The sequence below is a fragment of the Cervus canadensis genome, chromosome 1 (genome assembly GCF_019320065.1).
Source record: "Cervus canadensis isolate Bull #8, Minnesota chromosome 1, ASM1932006v1, whole genome shotgun sequence".
In the NCBI taxonomy this organism is placed as follows: Eukaryota; Metazoa; Chordata; class Mammalia; order Artiodactyla; family Cervidae; genus Cervus; species Cervus canadensis.
In genome coordinates this window covers 67,503,022-67,522,189 of record NC_057386.1, presented here as the reverse complement: position 1 = coordinate 67,522,189, position 19,168 = coordinate 67,503,022, and the positions used below count along the sequence as shown (strand labels likewise).

At 38.8% G+C, this 19,168-nt stretch overlaps 1 protein-coding gene across 1 annotated transcript in view; it reads right to left on the bottom strand.

Annotated features, from left to right (window-relative positions):
• IQCM (IQ motif containing M) overlaps window positions 1–19,168 on the bottom strand; it is a 308,548-nt gene that overhangs the window by 57,400 nt on the left and 231,980 nt on the right. The gene's annotated exons all lie outside the window — the stretch shown is intronic.

Here is a 19,168-nt window from a genome sequence, read left to right as displayed (position 1 = left end):
ATAGGTCTGGTAAGACATTTCTATTATTAGTTCTAATCCTGTTATCTTAAGATGTATGTGGTGGGAGTGGGCCTGGTAAAAGTATACAAGGACTTCATACGACTAACCAGTGGGACACTTTCTGCCCCCTCCTGATGTCTGTGTCAGAAGCTTTTTCTACCCCTTTTTCACTGTAAGAAAACTTTTCCCACATGAAGCTCTGAGTGCCTGAAGCCTCATCTCTAGTCATGAACCTGACACCATTCACTGTAAGCTATCAAAGGTACAGTCATCAAGACAGTATGGTACTGGCACAAAAACAGAAATATAGACCAACTGAACAAGATAGAAAGCCCAGAGATAAACCCACACACATATGGGCACCTTATCTTTGACAAAGGAGGTAAGAATATACAATGGGGAAAAGATAGTCTGTGTAATAAGTGGTGCTGGGAGAACTGGACAGCTATGTGTAAAAGAAGAAAATTAGAACACTTCCTAAAACCATACATAAAGATAAACTTAAAATGGACTAAGACCTAAATGTAAGACAAGAAACTATAAAACAGAAGAAAACATAGGCAGAACACTCTGACATAAATCACAGAAAGATCCTATATGACCCACCTCTTAGAGTAATGGAAACAAAAACAAAAATTGAAAAAAAGGACCTAATTAAACTTAAAAGCTTTTTTCATAGCAAAGGAAACTATAAACAAGGTGAAAAGACAACCCTCAGAATGGGAGAAAAAAGCAAATGAAATAATTGGCAAAGGATATATAAGCAGCTCATGCAGTTAAAGAAAGAACCCAGTCAATGTAGGCAAAAGACCTAAATAGACATTTCTTCAAAGGAAGAATACAGATGACTAATAAATACATGAAAAGATGCTCAACACCACTCATTATTAGAGAAATGAAAATCAAATCTACAATGAGGTATCACCTTACACCAGTCAGAATGGTCAACATCAAAAAATTTACAAACAACAAATGCTAGAGAGGGTATGGAGAAGAGGGAATCCTCTTGCACTGTTGGTGGGAATATAAATTGATACAGACACTATGGAGAACAGCATCAAGATTTGTTTAAAAAACTAGGAATATAACTACCATATGAGCCAACAATTCCACTACTGGGCATATACCTTGAGGAAACCAGAATTGAAAAAGACAAACATACCCCAGTGTTACCTATAGCACTATTTACAATAGCTAGGACATGGAGGCAACCTGGTAGTTCATTGACAGACAGATGGATAAAGAAGTTGTGGTACAAATATACAATGGAATATTACTCAGCCATAAAAAGGAATGCATTTGAGTGCGTTCCAGTGAAGCTGATAAACCTAGAGCCTATTGTATAAAGTAAGTCAGAAAGAGAAAAACCAGTATCATATATTAATGCATATACATGGCATCTAGAAAGATCGTACAGATGAACCTATTTGCAGGGCAGCAACAGAGACGCAGACATAAAGAACAGACTTATGGACACAGTGAGGCAAGGAAAGGATGGGACAATCGAGAGAGTGGCATTGACACATACACCTTACCATATGCAAAATAAATGGTCAGTGGGAATTCGCTGTATGTCACAGGGAGTTCACAACCGGTGCTGACAACCTCTTACTACTCAGACGTCGTGGAAGGTGTCAGGGAGCTTCAAGAGGGAGGGGTCATATATATACCTATGGCTGATTCACGCTGACGTACAGCAGAAACCAACAAATCATTGTAAAGCAATTAACCTGCAATGAAAAATTAATTAATCAAAAGAAACGTGAATAACCAGGAGGTAGGTATTTATTGAGCACTTGCTTTGCACCATACATGGTGCTGGGAAACTGGGGTATTTATTTATTTATTTATTTATTTTTTCATTTATTTTTATTAGTTGGAGGCTAATCACTTTACAATATTGCAGTGGGTTTTGTCATACATTGACATGAATCAGCCATGGAGTTACATGTATTCCCCATCCCAATCCCCCCTCCCACCTCCCTCTCCACCCGATTCCTCTGGGTCTTCCCAGTGTGCCAGGCCCGAGCACTTGTCTCATGCATCCCACCTGGGCTGGTGATCTGTTTCACTATAGATAATATACATGCTGTTCTCTCGAAACATCCCACCCTCACCTTATCCCACAGAGTCCAAAAGTCTGTTCTGTACATCTGTGTCTCTTTTTCTGTTTTGCATATAGGGTTATCATTACCATCTTTCTAAATTCCATATATATGTGTTAGTATGCTATAATGTTCTTTATCTTTCTGGCTCACTTCACTCTGTATAATGGGCTCCAGTTTCATCCATCTCATTAGAACTGATTCAAATGAATTCTTTTTAATGGCTGAGTAATATTCCATGGTGTATATGTACCACAGCTTCCTTATCCATTCGTCTGCTGATGGGCATCTAGGTTGCTTCCATGTCCTGGCTATTATAAACAGTGCTGCGATGAACACTGGGGTCCACGTGTCTCTTTCAGATCTGGCTTCCTCAGTGTGTATGCCCAGAAGTGGTATTGCTGGGTCATATGGCAGTTCTATTTCCAGTTTTTTAAGAAATCTCCACACTGTTCTCCATAGCGGCTGTACTAGTTTGCATTCCCGAAACTGGGGTATTTAAAGAAGTGAACATGGACATGGCTCTTGACTTCAAAGTGTTACTGTCCCAGTGGGGGCTAGGAGGAGACATATCATATCAAATAGAAGACACAGAAAATCAAATAGTCCCACAGATCAAATATCAAACAGAAATGGAGTAGTTAAGATAGAAGGTAAGAGTTGTGATTTTGGGGGGGTTATAGTGGCAAAAAAAATATTGTGTGTGCTGGGTGGTGTGAGTGGCATGATCAAGTGTTAGAGACCTTTTCAAACAAAATCTTTCACGAGAAGGATTTACCCATAACTGGAGCCTGTGCTCCACAACAAAAGAAGCCACTGCTATGTGAAGCCCATGGACCACCGTGAAGAGTAGCCCTTACTCACCACAACTAGAGATAGCTCGGCAGAAATGAAGACCCAGTGCAACCAAAAAATAAATAAATAATTTTTAAAACAGTAAAGAGAAAATAATTTTTAAAAAGTATGTAGAATCAAAGAAGTGGTACTTTGTTATCAGGCTGGTGAGCTTGAGGACCAATGATGGGAAGTGACTCACCAGAGGTCACATGGCTATTAGCTATGATTCTTTCAGTTTCAAGCAATAGAAGACCATTTTGATGACCTTATGAAAATGTGGAGGATTAATTATAAATCAAGTCATGTTGCTCTTGGAACCCATTAAAGAGTTCTAGGTGTTGTATATTGACTTCTCACTATGGAGGGTGAGAACTGACTGCCACCTCCTTCTCCCTGACCTCTCAATTAACCCAGTGGTATAGTTTCCTTTTACTGCACAATTCTATTATCCTCAGAGTTACTAAATGCTTTGTTTTTCCCAAAAAAAAAAAGAGAGAAGGATTTATGGTCTGCAAGACAAAACGGGATGTCAGAAACATCTCAATTCCATATCTTATCCTAAGGTTTCTGGATAGAAAATAGAGTCAATACTTGAAAACAAAAGCAAACTTCTATCTTCAGGTGAGAGTTGGGGCTTACACTTCAGCTGTTGACTGATGGAAAAGTAGATTAATTCATTTGACAGCAGTTTAACAAATATTAAGCATCACCATGGGTTCCAGGGCTGATGAGGCCATGAGAACTTAAAGTGGCAGGTCCCTCCCTTCAGTGGGAAACAGTAGATGTTGAATGGTTAATAGCACTGACTCTGGAGCCAGGCTGCATGGGTTTAAATTCTGGCTACAACAGCTATTAGCCATGTGACCTTGGAAAAGATACTTTACATTTCTAAGCTTTGCCTGTCACATCTGTAAGATATAATACACCTCTCTAATATGCTTGAGGCTTATATGAATTTGGTCCCCATGAAGCATCTAGAATGTTTTCTGGAACTTAGTACTATATGCATGTTAGTTATTAGACAACTTTTATTCTTAAGCAACAGAAAAGTGGCAAACAATATCATTCCAGATACCGTGTTGATGTGAAGGGAATAGAGAGAGAGAGTCGGCCATGGCAAAAACCATAGGCAGCTTATAATGTGGAATGGGCTCTGGCTTCTCACCACCTGACTTCAGATCTGGACTCTACACTTTCTAACGTGTGACCCTTCTTAAACTATGTGTCTTTGTTTATTAATCTCTCAATGGTTAGTAACATTCATTTCATGGAGTTATTTTGAAGAATTAGACAAGTAAACACTTGTAAGTTACTTAGAATAGTGCCAGGAATAGAGTTAATGTACAAGAGTATTGGCTATTAGCATGAAAATTATTTCTTTTAGACAGTGTAAGAAGCATGTGAAAAACTTCCATGGCCCATGCAAAGAACAGAAAGAAAGCCACTGTGACTGGAAGTTAGTGAGCAAGAGTTTCAACAGTCTTTGCTATGAGATGGGCAGCAATCTTAGCCATCATAGGACTTGTCTTTCTTATCTGGGTAATGGCAGGTGGGAGATTATAACCACTTGAGAGGATGCTTCCCTGATGGCTCAGCAGGTAAAGAACCCATCTGCAATGCAAAAGATACAGGAGACACAGGGTCAATCCCTAGGTCAAGAAGAGCCCCTAAAGGAGGAAATGGCAACTCACTCCAGTAATCTTGCCTAAAAAATCCCATGGATATAAGAGCATGGTGGGCTACAGTCCAAAGGGTCGCAAGGAGTCGGACATGACTGAGCAACTCAGCACACACACAGAGGATGTAGACCTCGCAGACCCCTATATTCTGGCAGCCTGGATCAATTCCCCAGCCTAGAACAAGAGTTGGTTGACCTGAATATAGACCTGAAAGGGACACAGCGCATTCTGATACTTAGGTTACAATCTCAGCAGCCTAGGTACCAAGACACGAGGACGATGCATAATTGCCAGAGAGACAGTCTTCCTATTAAGCCACCAAAGACACACAGTTCTGGTTCAGTGAGGCATAGGAGGGACAAGCATGTTCGGTTCCTCTAGAGCTCTGCAGCTTTGGGCCGCCAGGAGACACACTCCTGAACAACTTCAGGGAGAATACAGCAACAGGAAATAGCATAACGGCCTGAGCCTCCCTCAAGGGATCTGAGGACAAAAAGAACGCACAAGTGCTCTTATGCATGAGAATATATAAGAGCCCTTCTAGGGTCTTCTAGGAATATATGGGGTGAGATTTCCTGACAGGTATAGAACTCCCTGAAATTAGCTCAGGTTATGTTGTTCTGTAGTTGCTCCATCGTTTCTGATTCTGTAGCCTGCCAGGCTCCTCTGTCCATGGGATTTCCCAGGCAAGAATACTAGAGCAGATTGTCATTTCCTCGTTCAGGGGACCTTCCTGATCCAGGGATCAAACCTGCATCTCCTGCACTGCAGGCAGATTCTTTACTGCTGAGCCATCAAGGAAGCCCAGTTCAGGCTACAAGTAGGTGAGATTTGAGTATTAACACTAATTTGATTTCATTGGTACCTACAGCTTGATGATGACTGGGAAAGCTTGGAATATATAATGCTTGTTATTTTTCCAAGATTACACACTGTGTCTCCTAAACTCCTAATAAAATATCCAATTAACAAATAATTGATGATAGTAATAACAGTGAGTCTTAGTTTCAATAGAATCAAAGAAGACAAGAATTCCAGATCTTAGAAGTAAAGAATCATTCAGTTTCTCTTTGCTTCAGAATATGGACAAGAGTTGCTGGAGAGAAAATACAGCAGGACTAGAAAACTCTTTAGAGTATAATAGGAACAATTCATATCTGAGTCACTTAATGCCAATGACTGATCATATTGACGTTATTAGCTTAAGTATGGGGCAGAAATCCAGTAAGATAAACTATGTATTTTTCAAGTGTTCAGCTCAAATGGCCTGGTGTATAGAGGGTAAAACCTTGTTCCAGGAGTAGATGTCCGAGGTCCTGGCTCTGCTACATGACCTAAGTTATGATACTTGGGGCATGTCACAAATTTTAAAATAATAATGGTGATAATAATTATAAACCTCTATCTTTTGGGGGTATTTACAATTTGCCAGTCACTGTTCTTTTTTTTTTTTTTTTTGCCTATCACTATTCTAAGGGTTTGACACCTAGCAATGCATGTGATCCTCCTTGAAACATTCACAGGTCACACCCATTTTAAGTGGCATAGCCAAGTTAAGAATTCATGGAATCCCAGAAGGACAAGGGCTCATCTCCTCCTGTGAGAGCACCAAAATCACAACTAGCTGTTGAGCAACCATCCACAGGAGAATGCTGGAATCTATGAAGAAAAGATACCCCATGTCCAAAGACAAAGAAGAAACTGCAGCAAGATGGTAAGAGGGGCACAATCACGGTAAAATCAAATCCCATACCCAGTGGGTGAACCACAGACTGGAGAACAATAATACCAAAGAAGTTCTCACATTGCTGTGAAGGTTTGGAATCCCATGTCAGGTTTCCTAGCCTGGGGACCCAACAAAGGGACTGGGAATCCCCAGGTAACTTGACCTTGAAGACCAGTAGGATGTGATAACAAGGCTTCCACAGGACTGGGGGAAACAGAGACTCCAGTTTTGGAGGGTACAAACAAAACCTTGCATGCACCAAGATTCAGAGGAAAGGAGCAGTGACTCCACAAGAAACTGAACCAAAACTACCTACTAGTGTTGGAGGGTCTCCTGTGGAGGCATAGGGGCTCACCACAGGAGTGGGGGTGCTGGCAGCAGCTGTCTGGGAAGGTCCCCTTTGGCATTAACCCTCTTGGAGGTCACCAGTAACCTTAGCATAGAGTCCATTGACCTGAGGGCTGAGTCACCTCAGACCCAGCAACTACCAGGGAGGAGGGTAACCCTACTCATCAGCAGACAATTAGGTTAAAGCTTTGTTGAGCATAAGCCCACCAAAGCAAGACCCAGTTTTTCCCATCACCAGTCCCTCTCATCAGGAAACTTATACAAGCCACTTAGCCTCCTCCATCAGAGGGCAGACAGAAGGAAGAACCACAATCCCACAGGGACAAAAACAAAACCACGTTACAGAAAGTTATCAGCACGAAAAAGCAGAAAGCTATGTACCAGATGAAGGCACAAGATAAAACCCCAGAAAAAAACTAAATGAAGTGGAAATAGGCAACCTTCCAGAAAAAGAATTCAGAATAATGGTAGTGAAGATGATTTATGATCTCAGAAAAAGAATGGAGGCACAGATTGAGAAGAGGCAGAAAGTTTACCAAAGAACTAGAAGAACTACAGAACAAACAAACAGAGATGAATAATACACTAGAAGGAATCCATTACAGAATAACTGAGGCAGACACACAGATAAATGACCTGGAGGACAGAATGGTGGAAATCACTGCCACAGAACAGAATATAGAAAAGAGAATGAAAAAAAATGAAGAGAGCCTAAGAGATCTCTGGGACAACATTAAATGCACAAACATTCACATCATAGGGGTCCCAGAAGAAGAGGAAGAGAGAGAAATTACCTCAGAAAATATTTGAAGAGATAATAGCTGAAAAATTCTGGAACATGGAAAACAAAATAATCAACTAAGTCCAGGAAGCATAGTCCTGAATCCCAGGCAGGATAAAGCCAAGGAGGAACAAACTGAGACACACAGTAATCAAACTGACAAAAAGACAGAGATAAAATATAAAAAACAAGGGAAAAACAAAAATAACATACAAGGAAAGTCTCAACAGGCTATCAGCTGATTTCTCAAGAGAAACTCTGTAAGTCAGAAGGGAAAGTCATGATATATTTAAAGTTATGAAAGGGAAGAAGTTACAACAAAGAATACTCCAGCAAGACTCTCCTTCAGATTTGATGGAGAAATAAAAAACTTTCCAGATAAGAAGAGGTTAAGAAAATTCAGCATCACCAAACCAGGTTTATAACAAATGTTAAAGGAATGTCTCTAGGTAGAAAACAAGAGAAGGAAAAGCCCTACCTATAGAAAATAAACCAAAACTAATTAAGAAAACGGTAATAAGATCATTGCTGTTGTTTAGTCAGTCAGTCATGTCTAATTCTTTGTGAACCCATGGACTGCAGCATGCAAGGTTTCCGTGTCTTTCACCATCTCCTGGAGCTTGCTCAAATTCATGTCCATTGAGCTGAGGATGCCATCCAACCATCTCATAATCTGTCATCCACTCCCCTGCCTTCAATCTTCCCCAGCATCGGGGTCTTTTCTAATGAGTCAGTTCTTTGCATCAGGTGGCCAAAGTATTGGAGCTTCAGCTTCAGCATCAGTCCTTCCAGTGAATATTCAGGACTGATTTCCTTTAGGATGGACTGGTTTGATCTCCTTGCAGACCAAGGGATTCTCAAGAATCTTCTCCAACACCACAATACAAAAGCATCCGTTCTTCAGTGCTCAGCCTTCTTTATAATCCAACTCATACATCCATACATGACTACTGAAAAAAAGCATAGCTTTGACTATATGGACCTTTGTCAGCAAAGTAACGTCTGTGCTTTGTAATATGCTGTCTAGGTTTGGCATAGGCTTTCTTTCAAGGAGCAAGTGTCTTTTAGTTTCATGACTGCAGTCACTATCTGCAGTGATTTTGGAGCCCAGGAAAATAAAGTGTGTCACTGTTTCCATTGTTTCCCCATCCATTTGCCATGAAGTGATGGGACCAGATGCCATGATCTTAGTTTTCTGAATGTTGAGCTTTAAGCCAACTTTTTCACTCTTCTCTTTCACTTTCATCAAGAGGCTTTTTAGTTCCTCTTCACTTTCTGCCATAAGGGTGGTGTCATCTGCATATCTGAGGTTATTGATATTTCTCCTGGCAATCTTGATTCCAGCTTGTGCTTCATCCAGCCCAGCATTTCTCATGATGTACTCTGCATAGAAGTTAAATAAGCAGGGTGACAATATACAGCCTTGACATACTCCTTTTCCTATTGGGAACCAGTCTGCTGTTCCATGTCCAGTTCTAACTGTTGCTTCCTGACCTGCATACCGGTTTCTCAAGAGGTGGGTCAGGTGGTCTGGTATTCCTATCTCTTTCAGAATTTTCCACAGTTTATTGTGATCCACATAGTCAAAGGCTTTGGCATAGCCAATAAAGCAGAAATAGATGTTTCTCTGGAACTCTCTTGCTTTTTTGATATTCCAGTGGATGTTGGCAATTTGATCTCTGGTTCCTCTGCCTTTACTAAATCCAACTCGAACATCTGGAAGTTCATGGTTCATGTATTGCTGAAGCCTGGCTTGGAGAATTTTGAGCATTACTTTACTAGCGTGTGAGATGAGTGCAATTGTGTGGTAGTTTGAGCATTCTTTGGGATTGCCTTTCATAGGGATTGGAATGAAAACGGACCTTTTCCAGTCCTGTGGCCACTGCTGAGTTTTCCAAAGTTGCTGGCTTACTGAGTGCAGCACTTTCACAGCATCATCCTTTAGGATTTGAAATAGCTCAACTGGAATTCCATCACATCCACTAGCTTTGTTCGTAGTGATGCTTTCTAAGGCCCACTTGACTTCACATTCCAGGATGTCTGGCTCTAGGTGAGTGATCACACCATTGTGATATCTGGGTTGTGGAGATCTTTTTTGTACAGTTCTTCTGTTCTTCTTAATATTTTCTGCTTCTTTTAGGTCCATACCATTTCTGTCCTTTATTGAGCCCATCTCTGCATGAAATATTCCCTTGGTATCTCTAATTTTCTTGAAGAGATCTAGTCTTTCCCATTCTGTTGCTTTCTTCTATTTCTTTGCATTGATCACTAAGGAAGGCTCTCTTATCTCTCCTGGCTATTCTTTGGAACTCTGCATTCAAATGGGAATATATTTCCTTTTATCCTTTGCTTTTCACTTCTTTTCTTTTCACAACTATTTTTAAGGCCTCCTCAGACAGCCATTTTGCTTTTTGGCATTTCTTTTCCATGGGGATGGTCTTGACCCCTGTCTCCTGTACAATGTCATGAACCTCCATCCATAGTTCATCAGGCTCTCTCTCAGATCTAGTCCCTTAAATCTATTTCTCACTTCCACTGTATAATCATAAGGAATTTTATTTAGCTTCATACCTGAATGGTCTAGTGGTTTTCCCTACTTTCTTCAATTTAAGTCTGAATTTGACAATAAGGAGTTAATGATCTGAGCCACGGTCAGCTCCCAGTGTTGTTTTTGCTGACTGTATAGAGCTTCTCCTTCTTTGGCTGCAAATAATATAATCAATCTGATTTCACTGTTGACCATCTGGTGATGTCCATGTGTAGAGTCTTCTCTTGTGTTGTCGGAAGAGAACATGGAAGCTATGACAGTGTGTTCTCTTGGCAAAACTCTACTAGCCTTTGCCCTGCTTCATTCCATCCTCCGAGGCCAAACTTGTTTGTTACTCCAGGCTGAGAGGAGCAGCCCCATGTCCAAGGAGCGGCAGCTATGCGGGCGCAGGAGGGCCGAGAGGAGCTACTCTACATTCAGAGTCAGGAGGTGTGGCCGTAAGGAGACACCCCTCGTCCTAGGTAAGGATCAGCAGCTGCGCTTTGCTGGAGCAGCCATATAGAGATACCCCACGTCAAAGGTAAGAGAAACCTAACTAAGACGGTAGGTGTTGCAAGAGGGCATCAGAGGGTAGACAGACTGAAGCCACAATCACTGACAAATAGCCAATCTGATCACACGGACCACAGTCTTGTCTAACTCAATGAAACTAAGCCATGCCATGTGGGGTCACCCAAGACGGACGGGTCATGGTGGATTGGTCTGACAGAATGTGGTCTACTGGATAAGGGAATGGCAAACAACTTCAGTATTCTTGCCTTGAGAACCCCATGAACAGTATGAAAAGGCAAAATGATAGGATACTGAAAGAGGAACTCCCCAGGTCAGTAGGTGCCCAATATGCTACTGGAGATCAGTGGAGAAATAAGTTCAGAAAGAATGAAGGGATGGAGCCAAAGCAAAAACAATACCCAGTTTTGGATGTGACTGGTGATAGAAGCAAGGTCCAATGCTGTAAAGAGCAATATTGCATAGGAACCTGGAATGTTAGGTCCATGAATCAAGGCAAATTGGAAGTGGTCAAACAGGAGATGGCAGGAGTGAACGTTGACATTCTAGGAATCAGCGAATTAAAATGGACTGGAATGGGTGAACTTAACTCAGATGATATTATATCTACTATTGTGGGCAGGAATCCCTTAGAAGAAATGGAATAGCCATCATGGTCAACAAAAGAGTCTGAAATGCAGTACTTGGATGCAATCTCAAAAACGACAGAATGATCTCTGTTCATTTCCAAGGCAAACCATTCAGTAGTCATGGTAATCCTAGCCTATGCCCCAACCAGTAATGCTGAAGAAGCTGAAGTGGAACGGTTCTATGAAGACCTACAAGACCTTTTAGAACTAACACCCAAAAAAGATGTCCTTATCATTATAGGGGACTGGAATGCAAAAGTGGGAAATCAAGAAACACATGGAGTAACAGGCAAGTCTGGCCTTGGTGTATGGAATGAAGCAGGGCAAAAGCTAATAGAGTTTTGCCAAGAGAATGCACTGGTGATAGCAATATCTTATAATAACCTGTAAAGGAAAATAATTTCAAAAATAATATGTGTATATGTATAATTGAATCACACACAAAAAAGAATTCTACTTTATGAAATTTAGTAATGTTTATCTTTTTGCCTATTTTTCCAAATGTCCTATGGACATTAATAACTATGTATGAGAAACAAAATTTTAAATATATTTGTGTAGGATATGATTAATATAAATTAGTTAAAAATAAATCTATTACATTTAAATCATTAATGACATCATTCTCATTTTTTCTGTACTTCATAAAATATTCTCAATGAAATGTTAATATGTTATACTGTGACTATATATATATTTTCCCTTATATTTCTTCTGATTTTTGCTTTATGTATCTTTGCTTCTTTGTTGTTAAGGTGTCTAATGGTTTATGATGTCTATCTTCTTTGTGAATTGTACCTTTTAGCTGTAAAAATATTCATCTTTGTTTCATTTAAAATAAATAAACATTTTTTAAAGGATTAAAAAACAATAAAATGTGATTAGTTGACCAAGAAATTAAAAAAAAAAAGAATTCACGGATTCCCATCTTCTTTATCTTCCTTTCCTCTCCTGAATAAGGCAGTGCTAAAGTCAGTAGATAAGACTGAGCATGGTGGGCATTCACACCAGGCAGGCAGGGGGCCCAGTCCTCTGCCTGGCACAGAGTGATAGAGTGAAGGTCGGGGCAGAACACGGAGGGGTGTCCCTAGAGAGGAACAGCCTGGCACAGTGCACTGGATCCCAAGTGGAGTGAGGAAGACAGCCACATGCAAAGAGTTCCAGATGAAACCCAAGAGATTGTCCCAAAGCTTGATATCAGATAGTGGGCTGCCATGAAAAGATGCTCAACATCACTAATTATTAGAGAAAAGCAAATCAAAACTATAATGTGGTACCACCTCACACCAGTCAGAATTCATTGCTGTTCAGTTGTTAAGTCATCTCTGACTCTTTGTGACCCCAGGACTTCAGTGGGTCAGGCTTCCCTGTGCTTTACTAGCTCCTAGAGTTTGCTCAAACTCACATCCACTGAGTCAGTGATGGCATCCAACTATCTAACCCTCTGTTGCCCCCATTCCCCGTCCTCAGTCTTCCCTAGCATCAGGGTCTTTTCCAATGAGTCAGCTCATCACATCAGAATGGTCATCATTAAAAAGTCTACAAATGTGTATACCACATCTTTATCCATTCATCTGTTGATAGACATTTACGTCGTTTCCATGTCTTGACTACTGTAAATAGCGCTACTATAAACATTGCCATGCCTCTACCTTTTTGAATTATAGCTTTATCCAGATATATGCCTGGGAGTAGCATTTCCAGTCTATTTTTAGTTTTGGAGGAAACACTATATTGTTCCCCACAGTTGCTGTACCAACTTACATTCCCACCAACAGTGCAGTAGGGTTCCTTTTTCTCTAGACCCTCTCCGGCATTTGTTATTTGTAGACATTTTAATGATAGACATTCTGACCAGTGTGAGGTGGTAGCTCATTGTAGCTCTGATTTGCATTTCTCTAATACTTAGTGTTGCTGAGCACCTTTTCATCTGCCTGTTGGCCATCTGTACATCTTCTTTAGAGAAATGTCTGCTTAGGTTTTCTGCCCATTTTTGATTGAGTTATGTTGTTGCTGAATTGTATGAGTTGTTTGTATATTTTGGAATTTAAGCCCTTGTTGGTCACATCATTTGCAAATATTTATGCACAGCCCATACATAGGTTGTCTTTTTATTTTGTTTATGGTTTCCTTTGCTCCACAAAACCTTGTTAGTTTAATCAGATCCCATTTGTAGCAACAAGGATGGACTTAGAGATTATCATAATAAGTGAAGTAAGTCAGAAAGAAAAAGACAAATACCATATGATATCACTTATATCTGAAATCTAAAATATGACAAAAATGAATCTTCTACAAAACAGAAACAGACTTACAGACATAGAGGATATATAGACTTGTGGTTGCCAGGAAGTGGGGAGGCATGGATTGGGCATTTTGAGTTAGCAGATATAAGCCACTATACAGAATGAATAGACAACAATGTTCTGCTATATAGCATGGGGAACTATATTCAATGTCAATCACAGAAAAGAACAAAACAGGTGTATGCATATGTACAATGGAAAAATTCTGCTGTATAGCAGAAACTGACACAACACTGTGTATCAACTATATTTTAATAAAAAAATAGTTTACAAATGACAAATCCTGGTGTTCAGTCACTCAGTCTATGTCCGACTCTTCTGCAACTCCATGGGCTGTAGCCCACCAGGCTTCTCTGTCCCTAGCATTTCCCAGGCAAGAATACTGGAGTGGGTTACCATTTCCTTCTCCAGGGTATCTTCCAGACCCAGGGATCAAACCTGCATCTCCTGCACTGGCAGGATTCTTTACCACTGAGCCACCAGGGAAGCCCCAACAAATGCTGTAGAGGGTGTGAATAAAAGGGAACTCTCTTACACTGTTGATGGGAATGTAAATTGGTGTGGCCACTATCGAAAAAAGTATGGAAGTTCCTCAGAAAACTAAAGATAGAGTTGCTATATGATCCAGGAATCCTTTCTCCTGGGCATAGATCCAGAGAAAACTCTAACTCAAACAATAATGCACTCCAATGTTTATGGGCTTCCCAGGAGGTGTCAGTGGTAAAGAACCTGCCTGCCAGTGCAGGAGATGCTAATAGACTAGGGTTCGATCCTGAGGTGGGGAAGATCCCCTGGAGGAGGACATGGCAACCCACTCCAGTATTCTTTCCTGGAGAATCTCCATGGATGAAATCTCCATGGACTACAGTCTATGCAGTCACAAAGAGTCGGACAATGTTCATAGCAGCACTGTTTACAAAAACTCAAGACAGGGAAACACCCTAAATGTCCATTGACAGGTAAATAGATAAAGAAGATGTGGTACAAATATACAATGAAATACTACCCAGTCATCAAAAGAATTAAATAATGCCATTTGCAGCTACATGGATAGACCTAAAAATTATTGTACTAAGAGGGGAGTCAGAAAGAAATACAAGTGCCATATGATATTACTTACATGCAGAATCATGTAACAATGAACTTATCTGCAAAACAGAAACAGACTGACAGACACAGACAGTAGATTTGTGGTTGCCAAGTGGGGGATGGGGAAGAGCTGAATTGCAAGTTTGGGATTAGCAGATGCAAACTATTATATATAAAATAGATAAACAAGGTCCTACTATATAGCACAGAGAACTATATTCAATACCCTATAATAAACCATAACAGAAAAGAATATGAGAATCACTTTGTTGCACATCAGAAGAAACTAACACAACATTGTAAATCAAGTATACTTCAATTTTTAAAAATTTAAAAAAAATAGTGGTGTGCATGTCTGGACCACTTGGAACAATGACTATCAGAGAAAATAAGATGATACACAGGAAAAAAAAGCATGCAGAAATATTAGGTAATGTATAAACGACAAAGAGTAACAAACAAACAGACCTGCAATTTAAGGCAACTGTCAGATATTAAAGGGTGGTCTTAATATGATTACTAACATGTAAAAGTCTTCTGTTCAAACAGCATAAGCATAGTTAATACGCCATCTGTAGATTCACACTAATCATGGTGATTTTTAAAATAGTGTTTTTAAAAGATAATTAGATACATAAATAAATGGGTATAATATATTTTATAGATTTTCTCCTTCATAGTTGATTTTTTAACACATAAAACTCTTTGTACAATTTTATTGATATTGCTATACTGTTAAGGATTTCAATGCCTGTATTGACATGTGAGAACTATACAGTTACCATGCAATATTTATTGACTCAAAAAAGGCACCCAGAAATAAATATTTTAATTTTGCCTTACAAATATTTACCAATAATCCAGTACCATAAGAAATATACTAGTTTTAAAACAGGCATTTAAAAAAGCAGTTATGCTAAAATTATTAAACTAATTTCAAGATGATAAAAATGCTCCCCATGAAAACACCATTCAGTTTTCAAAAATATATTTGAGATAGACTAGTAATTGGAAAAAAACAAATTTTGAAACTTTAAATTTATTTTCATATGCATTTCACTTCAGGTCTGGAACATAAATACATTATGAAAAGTTGTTAATAGAATCTCACCAAATATATTTTTGCCATGATAACAAACTCCATGCTGCTATTGTTGAGGTTGTTCCTTAATATATAGAATCCAGATTGCATTCAAAAGTGTAAAGAGAAATGTGATAAATCTCTTTTTAGGTATTGAGAGGGGACAAATATGACCCCAAAGGACTTCACTTCATACTTTAATTTACAGTGCTTTATGAATTAAGTATAAACTCTAGAAAAGAAAATAGATGAGGCTGAGTAGGAAGACTAATTTCCAAGAATAGAAAACATAATCCCAGGCACTTCATCTCAAAAGGTAACTTCAGCTGATAATGAATGTGGAAACTTGAAAACTTGGGTGGGCTTTCTATAGGACAGTGAAAAGTTGGATTTTTGATGGCATGAATGGCAATGTAAAAAGCAGAGTGTTAATTTAAAATATTTTTACTAAAACTATAGATCAAAGAAAGTCTAATGATTTACAATGAACAGCTAGGGATCTCATCCAGCTAAAAGATTTCAATGATCTAGCCCTCTCCAAATACATTTGGAATGGAGACCTAATTGGTTGTTCTATTTAGAGTCTGTGCTATTGAAAAAGGCTTTTATCAACATCAAATGGGCATAGTAACATAATTCAACCACCAAGCAAGTAATGGAATGGAATTAAACAAAGGAAAACATACACCCACAAAGGTGAACTTAGCGTTGGTGGGCTTCAACAGTACTTGTTTTAAAAATCCTGAATTAAAGACAAAATGCCTAACATGGTTTTCCCAGCAAGTATATTATATGTTGGAAGCCAGAATACTGCTTCACTGTATTCTGATGCTTTATTTTGTTACATAATAATATGCTTAAAAAGCAACACATTGTGAGCTTGGGAGCTGTTAGGCATTTATTTGCCATGGTGGGTTTATCTCATTCAGTGAGGTATAGAAACTCAATAATGAGTGCTACAGTATATAAGCTAATTGCTAGGATAAAACCAAATGAATAATTACTTAACTCCAGAATGAGGCCTGCGGGAATTCTTCTTTAATAAAGGTTTAATTCACCAGTGATAATGAATGCAATCTCACATACTACTGAATAACACCATTAGCATAATGGCTGTGATACAAAAACTATAATTAGAACTAAACAGAAACGTTAATTACAACCACCAAGGTACTGAATGAAATACTGTTGTTTAAGAAATTGACCTGCTTCGCTGTCATGTTTTATGGGCTCAAGGATATCTCTGTAATTAAATATATATGTATATAAATATATATGTATATATATAAACATAGAATAGGGTTTTTTTTATCAGTCTACCAGAAACCTCTTAAGTGTAACAAATACATTAATGAGAGATTGCCAAGAACTTAAAATACAAGTTAAATATGAAAATGATTAGAACTTTTGTTTTTTATTTGGTTAAATGCAAACATCAATATTTGTGCTTAAAAGAATACAGTATTAGAGAGAGTAGGCATCTTCAATTTTACATTTTATTGGTGTTAGGTCTGTGATCACCAGAAAAACAGTTATTAAAAATGAACAGATTAATAAAGTATGAAATATTACTATAATAAGTTGGAAAAATAAATTGCATAATCCATGAAAAATGTCAAAGATACTAAACTAATGGTTCTAAAAGGACTCAGCTGTGATTCTTAAAATTCTTTGAATTCCATTTACTAGCTAGATAAATATATACATAATATTTAATGGCATTCATAATAGGAGATTTATGTATCTAAAAGACATGTGTTGATAAGCATTTTGAAGCCAAGTGTCACACTCTATTAAATATCAAAAACAATAATAATAACCATAATAGCCCACTATTATTGCACAGACACGTTCCATTTATCAAAAGATAAGCCATGCACTTCAAATATGTTTTATTGCCAACTCTAATGGTATTAAGGTTTCATAATAAAAGATTCTTCCTTTTTAAGATAGAACTTCAATAGAAAATAAAAACACCCTATGAATCAAATCAGTAAGACTGGCTTATTATCAATGTATCTCTGGTTACTTCTTATCCTTTTACTCCGTTATTCTGTTTTAATAGAATAAATAAATTTCCCACTATTTTTCTATGAATCCTTTCCCTCCATTACAGTGCATTTTTCAATAGCTGGACACAGTTTTTGAGGTCTGATGTTTGTAGCATCTCCAGTAATGCACCTTGAAAGTGCCTCTCTCCCCACCATCAGTCATCCCATGAAAACTCCATTCTTTAATGAAATGTTACCTACTAGTTTCCAAGGCAAACCATTCAATATCACAGTAACCCAAACCTATGCCCCAAACAGTAACGCTGAAGAAGCTGAAGTTGAAGGGTTCTATGAAGATCTACAAGACCTTTTAGAACTAATACCCAAAAAAGATGTCCTTTTCATTGTAGGGGACTGGAATGCAAAAGTAGGAAGTCAAGAAACACCTGGAGTAACAGGCAAATTTGGCCTTGGAGTACGGAATGAAGCAGGGCAAAGGCTAATAGAGTTTTGCCAAAAGAACGCACTGGTCAAAAAAAAAAAAAAGAACGCACTGGTCATAGCAAACACCCTCTTCCAACAACACAAGAGAAGACTCTACACATGGACAACACCAGATGGTCAACACCGAAATCAGATTGACTATATTCTTTGCAGCCAAAGATGGAGAAGCTCTCTACAGTCAGCGAAAACAAGACCAGGAGTTGACTGTGGCTCAGATCATGAACTCCTTATTGCCAAATTCAGACTTAAACTGAAGAAAGTAGGGATAACCAATAGACCATTCAGTATTGACCTAAATCAAATCCCTTATGACTATACAGTGAAATGAGAAATAAATTTAAGGGACTAGATCTGATAGACAGAGAGCCTGATGAACTATGGATGGAGGTTCGTGACATTGTACAGGAGACAGGGACCAAGACCATCCTGATAGAAAAGAAATGCAAAAAGGCAAAATGGCTGTCTGAGGAGGCCTTACAAATAGCTGTGAAAAAAAAGAGAAGTGAAAAGCAAAGGAGAAAAGGAAAGATATACCCATTTGAATGCAGAGTTCCAAAGAATAGCCAGGAGAGATAAGAAAGCCTTCCTCAGAGATCATTGCAAAGAAATAGAGGAAAACAACAGAATGGGAAAGACTAGAGATCTCTTCAAGAAAATTAGAGATACCAAGGGGATATTTCATGCAAAAATGGGCTCAATAAAAGACAGAAATTGTATGGACCTAACAGAAACAGAAGATATTAAGAAGAGGTGGCAAGAATACACAGAAGAACTGTAAAAAAAAAATCATCATGACCCAGATAATCACGATGGTGTGATCACTCACCTAGAGCCAGACATCCTGGAATGTGAAGTCAAGTGGGCCTTAGAAAGCATCACTACGAACAAAGCTAGTGGATGTGATGGAATTCCAGTTGAGCTATTTCAAATCCTGAAAGATGATGCTGTGAAGGTGCTGCACTCAATATGCCAGCAAATTTGGAAAACTCAGCAGTGGCCACAGGACTGGAAAAGGTCAGTTTTCATTCCAGTCC